Genomic DNA, 10,240 nt, shown 5'->3' on the forward strand with positions numbered 1-10,240 from the left:
AATCGGCACAATGAGCTGGGGATGTGGTGAGTTCATGGATGGGGCAAGCCCCCCTGCCAGTGTTCAACTGCACCCCTTCCTCTAACTCTACAGGGGTTCGGGGCTGGGGTGCAGTTGCAAGGGGGGTATGGCCCTGCAATGCACTCCCAAGGAAGTAATGCACAGCACGCCCACGCCCCCCGTGCCCTCTCTCTACGCCACTGCACACATGCCTCATCCTTGATCAAGTGGGATTGATTCACTAAATAGGCATCTGCTTAGGGCAGGGGTAGGGAACCTGCGGCTCGAGAGCCGCATGCGGCTCTTCTGCCCTTGCACTGCGGCTCCATGAGCCGAGCTACCGGCTTCATCCTTGCCCGCCCTGCAGGCAGCAGGGCATGTGCATCCATGTGCTTCTCAGAATGAGTGGAGTAAAAGGTAAAAAAGCCCAATATATACAGTGTTATCTTTATTTTAAATGTCAAAAATTATTTGCGGCTCCAAGTGTTTTCTTTTCCAGTGGAAAACGGGTCCAAATGGCTCTTTGAGTGTTAAAGGTTCCCTACCCCTGGCTTAGGGCATTAGTTGTGACACGTCCCCTGTCAGATATTTTTAAATATTTACTATTCTTGAAAGCTAATGGCTTCTTTGTTTCATCACTGAAGGTCCATGTGGCAGCTCATAAACACAGATTATTTTACTGTTTTCTCTGCATCCCAATCCAAAAGATTCCTAAAAGGTTTACTCAACTTATTTTCTCCAATTTCCCCAATGGAGCCTATCATTAATCTTGGGCAACCTAGTGCACAAACCCTTCAACCCTTTAGTGATGTGCAAATTGTGCTTCCTGTCCTTCAAGACACCCTTCCTTGTGACTGTCACCTCTGCATGCAGAGTGGGAGAGCTGTATGCACTGTGATTCACCAGATTTCGTCATTATAAGGTGATCCTTTGTCCCAAGTGGCTTTTAGCTATCAAATGCACCACATAAGCTTATGTAATTTATGAATACTTCCCTATGATTTTTGTTAATATAGCTAAACTGATGCAATGCCTCCTCCTTCAATCCAGTTTGAACTGTGCAACTTGCATGAAAGTGCCTGAGAAATAACCACTAACATTCCATAGCATCTTTATGTAAAAATTGGTTGAATTGATATTGTATTGATGGATTTGTTATATGTATATAAGATACGTTAATTCTGAAAAATGCTGGAGCGTTGCTTCTATGTTGTAACACCTATATCCTCTATGGGAAAGGCCGAGGATACATCCCTGCAGCGTTGAGAGCATTTAATGCCAAAGTGAGTCAACAAATCCTTTATGGGATCCCCATCTGGATAGGGGCATGGAGCAGAGAGGTTGAAAGGGTCCAGTCATACTTTCTGTATAAAATCCTTGGCTTGCCCCATTCTATTCCCTATGCGGCCCTGCGCTTAGGCAAACAGGCCAGCATCGGGTTGGAAACTCTGGCCTGGTGCCGCATACGCCTAAGCTCTTTGGGGCCAGGGATTTGTTTTAATCGAGATGTGAACTTGGACTATACATCCCAGGGACGCTTCCATCCTCCACACAACCCAGTGGTGGGTTAAAATCGGGGCTTCAAACTTAATGAGTTGGGCATTTCCCTTGGAGGACCTGCATAATGCTAACAGAGCAGGAGGTCTATGGGGCTATCAAGAAGAGACTTTTGACAGAGAGTTACAAACAGATGCTAGAGGAAGCTAATAAAACCTGTTCCCCGATCTCTCTGGGAATACCTGTGGATAGATTAATTGTAGCCCAGTACCTTTATCTCCTGCTTGAGGTCTCGTGGCGTAGAGCAATCACTCTTAGCTAGGTGTAATGTTCCCTGCCTTCTTCCTTTAGCCTTGACGCCACCTTGAAATCCCGCATAAAGAAAAGGGAAAATGCCCTCGCGTGTGGCATGGGTTCTGTGGAAACAGTATCTCATATGCTGTTGAATTGTCCTTTTTATGAGATAGGTAGGAAGAAGCACATAATCCCCTTCCCCTGCCTGGAAGTAGAAGGCACTGGCTACAGATAAACAGAAGGTTATATATCTTTTAAACAGCCACAACTACGAGCTGTTGGAAGCGGTGGCTAAATTTTTAAATGGTGTTATTTTAACTCGTCAGAAATTGTAAAGTTGTAAAGGCTGTTATTATCTTGCTAAGTTAATCTTAAACAATTTATATGCCATTAAAGGTATTCGAAATTGAATCGAACACCTATCAGACAGAGGTGGATAAGATTTAATGCTCTTTATGCAAACCTTTTGCAGTGTTGACTGCAAAGCACAGGAGTACTTTTTAGTCTTATTTTCCAGAAAACAAAATACAGTTATAGTAACTTTATCCTGTGAATTTACATTATTAAGCTATGTACAGTATGCAGATACACTATATATGTATGTATCAAGGCTGACTATTAGAAGAACTGTTATAGACAGCATCCTTTCCAGAGCCCAAGGTCTCCATTACTTCTCCATTACTTCATTACTGTGCGACTCACAATAATAAACACAAAGAGTCTCTTTGGTTGTTTTGATTGTTGCCAAGGTTGGTGATTTTCTCATTCATAAGAAGTCTGATTTGCACTATAAATTAAAGATATTTCATGAATCTGCTTAGAATAGCCAGCAAACTGTTGCTAGGTTCATAAAGAAAGCTTTTATAGTGGTACTTGGCAACATAATCTTTGTCATATTACAAAATGCTTGACTCTTATTTGCACGAGGAAGGAGTATTGTTTCTGTATAATGTAGTTTTATAAAAGAAAGGTAAACAGAATCTATAACCTGTGTGGAAGGAAAGGTCTGAAAACAAAAGTTCACATTGAAATTGCAGTTTTGGACAATTTAATCCATGCAGATTTGTCAGTGCATATCTCTTTCGTATGCATAGAATGCAGATTTTGAATACTGTAAAAATCTACACTTAAAAACATGAGAATGACCTACAGTGCAGGTGCTTCAAAACAGCCATGCAAACATACATGGGTTGTGTGAATCCCAGCTTTATAACCTGCATTGTGATTCCGTTTCTGAACTCTGCCCGTGTTTGCTGCCTATACTGATTTCTCTTGTGTCTGTACATAAAATCTACATGGTAACATGTTCTTACAACTCCATGAGAACATGAGGCAGTTATGTTTACAAATGCTTTGAAATATGCTACTGAAAGAAGTTCTAGAAAGCCAAACAGTAGTTTATAAAGGAAAAGAAAAGAGGCCAAAATTTGAGACATTATAGAGAGCACATTATGGCATATTCACGCTGCTAAAAAGTGCCATCAAGTCACAGCTGACTTATGGTGACTCCATTCGGTTTTCAAGGTGGTTTTCCATTGCCTGCCTCCATGTGGACTGAGAGAGTTCTGAGAAAACCATGATTGGCCCAAGATCACTCAGCAAGCTTAAAGTGGGGAATCAAACCCAGTTCTTCAGATTAGAGTCTGCTGCTCTTAAAACACTACACCACACTGGCTCTCCAGTGGCACATCAGAGAGAGAAATAGAGAGAGAAAAAATGTATGGAACCCAATTCATTGTATAAACACATTAGTGCACTAATGTTTTTCTTCGGAGAAGCCCAGACTATTGATTTTCAGATTATGGATCTGAACTGATGTAGGTTTGGGTCTCACAGATTTTCATCTTTGCACCTGTCTTCAACTAGACAAAACCAATTTAATTATTTAAAATATTTTATATATATTTGGTATTTTTATATGTTTGAAATGTTTTAATGTTTGCCAACATGGAGACCCTGAAATGGGTGGAAAGGCTGTGTAAAAGCGATTTAAATCAATAAATAAACTAGGTTATTTTTACTATCACATCTTTGTTTTTCACACTATGAATTTAGACGGTAGCAAGTTTTTTAGAGGATAAAACTTCCAGATCTGCCTACTTATACTTATTCAAACTGATATACCACGCTTCAATTCTTTAAAACTTTATCCTTACAGAAAGTATCAGGTGGGTCACTGTGATAGTAGCAGTAAAACAAAATCTGAGTCCAGGAGCACTTTAAAGACCAACAAAACACACCTGGAATAAGAATAGCTGATGCTTTCAGAAGGGCCAAATTTATCTATTTTCATCTATCAAAGCAGTGGTGAGATCCAAAAATTTTAGTAACAAGTTCCCATGGTGGTGGGATTCAAACTGTGGCGTAGCACCAATGGGGTTGGGTGGGGCACAACGGGGGCGTGGCCGGGCATTCCGGGGTGGCGCATTCCTGGGCTGGGCGGGGCTGTGGCAAGGACTTAGGGTGGCTACCGGTCCTTAAGGGAAACTAATGCACGCGTGCGCTACAGGCTGCCACAAGGCACGCCGGTGCACCTCCTGCTAGACTGCTTCAAGTTCTGTGCACTACTGCTGAGAGGAGGGGCGTAACTAAGGCAAAAATCACGTGGCAAAATCACCAATTAGTAACCCCCTCTCGGCACACACAAACAATTAGTAACCTACTCTCAGGAACCTGTGAGAACCTGCTGGATCCCACCTCTGTATCAAAGGGAATCTGTAACACACTCAGGCCAAGCTTGTTTCATACCTAGTTACACTTGAGGTGGCAGTGGAATGCATCCTCCTCTGTCAGTACATCCTTGATTTTTGCAGGCAAGACTACCCTGGTTCTGAGTCTTGAAAAGTCGCATGGAGACATTTCTGGCTGTTCTTTGTCAAGCTTTCACAATGCTCAAAGGAGGTGCACCACTTCCTATTGGGCCTATTGGTTGAGCAAAATGGCTCTTTCGAGCTTTCACTCATGAAAGCTTATATTCTAGAAATTTAGTTGGTCTTTAAGATGCTGCTGGATTTGATTTTTTTATATTTTATGTAGTAGTTTCTGCAAAGCACAGCTCTTTTCTCTATTTTTTAAACGAATTGACTCCATTTTTTGTAGTTGTACTGAATTCCCACTTAATGGCTTTGCATTTTGCATCAGATACTTGTAGTGCAAAAACTATAGAACAACATGGTAATCACATCTGCATGAAGAGATCAGGAAAATTATGCAACAAGCATGGAGACCCTACCCCACAATTCTGCATGTGTGATCTTATAGGGTTTTCGTAACATAACTTACTGATAAGCTGGTAGGGTCACCTGGAAAATGACTTCCCTCAAATCAGCTAAGGGCAACAGATGGTTGAGTTATCAAGATCAAAGATAACTCAACCATCTGTTGCCTTTAGCTGAGGTGACTGACTGGGGTGATGTAAGAGGGCACACCCGGCATGATATAATTTGGCTGAAGGTTGCCACCCGAAGAGCTCCAAAATGAGAAAGGCATTGTGAGACCATAAGAAAAATAGGGAACACAAAATGGACGGTAAGATTATGTAATTTCAGTTAGGTTTTTACTTGAGAAAATTAGAAGTCCTTTTAAAATAGTTGATCCAAAGCCAGATACGAGCTGGCTTGGAGATGCTGCAGCAGCGGCTTAAAGAGAATGTAATTGTTTTGGTTCTGTGCCTGCAACCTCACGCACTAATACTCATTTAGCTGTCTCATGCTGCCAGTGGGGTAAAGAAATCATGTGACTCTGATTGGACTTCAGCAGCCAGATGGCTTGCTCTGAGACAATACTGTAAAGTAACACAAACATCCTTTACAACCCCAATATTTTTAAATTCCTCACAAGAGGCCAATCTATGGAACAAACTAGATGGGTCAACATCTTCATGGCTGCCACTAAAACATCACCACAATTCTGAGATAGTTTAAAATGCTGCATGGGCCCAGTCTTGATTGAGACCACAGGATGGTGCTCTCACATGGCATTTTCAAGTGACTTTAAAAATGGCTGCAGCATCCTCGTGGAAGCCACAAGGAAGCTGCCCCATGTCATTTGGCCTTCTGGGCAACTTGCAACTGTTTGGGGAACCAAACAAGGCTATACTGTCTTTGACTAGGATTAGGGGGTGAGGGCAAGCAGGCTAAGATCCTCCAGCACCCAGGATGGAAGAAGTAGTGGTGGAGGTGGCAGGAAAGCAAGGAGACTGCTGTTCCTCACATCTGCTGCTGGAGGCAAGTGCCTCAGGTAGAGTCATCCCTACCTTTAAGGTGAGTCTGAGTAGTATTTAGATATTTGTTGGATTATACATTAGCTACGGTATTTCAACAAAGCTTTTTCCTCACAGAACATTTAAAACATTGTGCAAATGTTTTGGAAAGAATCATTTTGGGAGCTATTTTGTCCGCATAGGGCAGAAAAATAAACATTTCAGGTGACAATAGTTCTTTCCTTTTGTAAAAAAAAAGAACACCCCACCGTATCTTCGAAGCTATGGAGATTCAAAATCTGCACAGTCTTGCCAATTCTCATATCATATCTACATAGTTTTGAAGATACCTTACACAAAATTTTAAAAAAACAAAATAAATGTTCACATAATTCACAGGCAATATTGACTTCATTAGTGCACAGCCATGACAAAAATGGCAGCAGCCATGATGCTACATAAGGAAACGTTTGTAGGACACTTCAACAAATGGCAGGCAGCACGGAAAACGGCAAAAAATTGTGGATGGCAAGGGGTGGAAAAGCAAAATCATACAGTGTTTACTGCTATCAGTGTACAATTATAAAGAGTAGTAGTAGTAGTAGTAGTAGTAGTAGTAGTAGTAGTAGTAGTAGTAGTAGTAGTAGTAGTAGTAGTAGTATGGATTTATATCCTACCTTTCTGTCCTGTAAGGAGACTCAAGGTGACTTACAAACTCCTTTCCCTTCCTCTCCCCACAACAGATATCTTGTGAGGTAGGTGGGGCTGAGAGAGTTCCGAAGAACTGTGACTAGCTCAAGGTCACCCAGCTGGAATGGTAGGAGTACGGAAACACATCTGGTTCACCAGTTAAGTCTTTGACACTCTGGTGCAGGAGTGGGGAATCAAACCCAGTTCTCCAGATTAGAATCCACCTGCTCTTAACCACTATATCATGTTGGCTCCAAAGACCACCAAAATGATTCTCTGATATGCTGGCAGGGGCTGATGGGAATCATAGTCCATGAACATCTAGAGGGCCAGAGTTGGATACCCCTAGTCTACACACTTACTTGGGAGGGGTTCATAAGAGCCTCTGGAAAGATTCAGTATGGAAACATATGTGGCTGAATGTGGGGACTTGATTACAGTCATGGACAGATTTGAGCACTGAGTTCTTCTGATGTGCAACCTTATGGGTTTTTTTTTCTCTTAAAAGTGATTCCCACTGAGCTCAATAAGGCTTATTCCCAAAGCAAGTATGTAGCCGAAGACAGATAAGTCTATAGAATTCTGGCACAGTAGAAGCCAGGCTAGATTAGCTCAATTGTTGCAGATTTCCATTTCCTTTCGAGGTTTTGCAGTCCGGCATCACCGAACAGGATGGCATTAGTGGAGCCCTTGCAGAATTCAGCAAAAAGTAGTAAGAGTTTATACCTGGCAGATTCTCATGGAGTTTATTCAATCTTACTCCTTGCATACCAGATTGCAGCTCTGATGTACTACCAAGATTTCACAGATGTTTGAAAATATTTTGGTATAAGCAAGTTGCTACCTAAGACCTTCTTGCAAACCATACCTTGTGGAGGAGGTATGGAGGAGGCCAGATTCTTTTGCCATAGGTGTCTTGCCTGGATTACTTCAATTGATAAACACAGAAACTGATTCATTCGGGCAGGAGAGACCCCCCAGGAACAATGGAAATTCCGCAACAACCTGCTAAAAGCCACCCCAACCTATGGGCACATTTGAATTCTGACATGGCATGGTGAGCGCAGAGACATACAGGCTGCCAAAATGGCTGCCACAGGGGACTGAGCCAGCCACAAAAGGACTGCCACAGCCTAACCTCAGTCACACAGGGCAGATATTTGTGCCGGGGTGGCAGTAGATGCCAAAGCAACAGCCCATCAAATCTCCAAGAGTCAATCCTTGCTGGACCACCATGCTGGCAGGGGCTGATGGGAATTGTAGTCCATGAACATCTGGAGCACCATAGGTTGGCCACCCCACCTTAAAGCATTCAATCTGGAAATCCTTTATGAAGGACCTGACTATTCTTCTTTTACTCTGAAATCTCATCGCATGATGCCTAATTCAGATGGGGTGGAGCCAAAATAAAGGGTTGAATCAATAGAGCCCTTCTGCTAATGGTGGCACTTTACTGTGATGCAAGAGGTTCTGTTTCCATTCCTAGTGATGAAGTTTCCTAATCTCTGCACAGCAAGCAGGAAACATTTTGAAAACATTTCAGCAAAAGTGATCACTTGTTTAGCATTTCCAAATAAAACCATTTTTGGACTGCAATAGAAAGTTTTCAAAATGTTTTGGGGGGAAAGCTGTGCAGAATTCCTACCCACAAATGCTTCTGTTTCAGTCCTCGAGACACTTTATTTGTGTTGTGTGGAAACAGTCACTATTACAAAACCAATAGCACTACAGTTCGTGGCACATTTTTTAAACATTTTGGTTAAATGAATCTTCATTTTGACATTAACCATTACCCCAGGACATTCTATGTAAGTAGTTTAATGTTCAGAAATTATCGTTCAGAAATTGATTGTACAAAGGGACTTTAGCACAAAACTTCCCATGCCTTTCACAATCAGATCTGTATAGATTTCTTTATCAAAGAGAAGACTAGCTTTACCAGTGCCTGTTAATAAAATTACACTTTAATTTACAATAGTTATTATCCCAAAAATTAAAATTTAACAGAATTAGTTAAAATATGCCAAGCTGCTACATCACTGAAGCTACTGTCAAAAACTGAGTTCTAATGTTTCTGCCAAGTTCTAGGCAAAAATAAATCACAACAACACTTCCCTCCTTTGCAATTAACCAAATGAAAACTGCAGCTCATGGTATGGGACAGACTGTCCTCCTTGGTTATGCAAGCAGAGGGGATTCTGTTCTGGCTAATATTGGAGAGAGGTATTTTTTTCCATTTCATTCTGTCATTCTTTTTACAGGACTTTATCAATTAATAATTTGCATGGAAGAATTGAACTACATGGCAAAAAAATGGCATAAGAAGCAACATTAAAATAGTTCCTATCACCATCACTTTTTTTAATTTAAAGAGACCATGCCCCAAGAAAGGACACTTAAATGTGTTATATTGTTCCAAATCATGTTTTAAAGGCTATATCAATTCACAAATTCACATATACCCAACTCCACCTTCGCCTTAGATAGAATCCACCTTCACTCTTGATAGAATTTAAATGAGTCTTTCCAGAAAACATTTATTTATATAAATTTCTATACTGCTCCTCCCCTCTCGGGCGGTTTACAATAGAAACCATACATATATAATATAATACCATGCATATATAATAACATATAATACAATCGAATTATAAAACTGTAAATACTATACATTTAAATTTAAAATTCTACATATATCTATCTACTAAGATGGCAAAAGCATCCTATTACATCTGAGCTCAGATTTTACAGTGTACTAAAGAATTCACAAAAGGACTTTGTGAAAAAATACTAATTCAGGGCAAACCAAACATCCACTATTCCAAGACAATGAGCATTGCAGAAGATCCTGTGTCACACTGCTCCTTCTCTGCATGCACACACATTTTTTAGTGTCATCAAGCACCCATAGTTACCAAAAGAGTGGTTTCACATGGTACAATACTGTTTGCAAAAATTAACATCCTGAGTGACATTGCAGGGATCCATTCCACTAGGAATGGGAACAGAACCTCTTGCATCACAGTAAAGTGCCACCATTAGCAGAAGGGCTCTATTGATTCAACCCTTTATTTTGGCTCCACCCCATCTGAATTAGGCATCATGCGATGAGATTTCAGAGTAAAAGAAGAATAGTCAGGTCGTTCATAAAGGGGCTGATGGGAATTGTAGTCCATGAACATCTGGAGCACCGTAGGTTGGCCACCCCATCCCTGCTTTAAGGGCTGGCAGTTTGGAAGTATTAGAGCCAGGTACACTGTGATGGCAATTTGTTAAAGCTATGCTTCATATATTGTTGGTGAGTGTTTGTGTCTAACTCTGGCTTTTATGGGGTGTTTTTTATTGATGAACACAGGTAAATGGAGGGGTGTGTGTGTGTGTGAACTATTACCCTAATAATTTTGAACTGACATTTATGTATCAGTCACTCTTTATCATAATGGTATTTAACTGCACTGCTGTAAGGGCTATTTGATAAGATTAAAACTTAAACCCTTCAAAAAGGTTGTTCATTTCAGTTTACAATCCATAACCTTTCACACTCCTATGCAAATACTA

This window comes from Sphaerodactylus townsendi, linkage group LG07, assembly GCF_021028975.2.
Source record: "Sphaerodactylus townsendi isolate TG3544 linkage group LG07, MPM_Stown_v2.3, whole genome shotgun sequence".
Classification (NCBI taxonomy): Eukaryota; Metazoa; Chordata; class Lepidosauria; order Squamata; family Sphaerodactylidae; genus Sphaerodactylus; species Sphaerodactylus townsendi.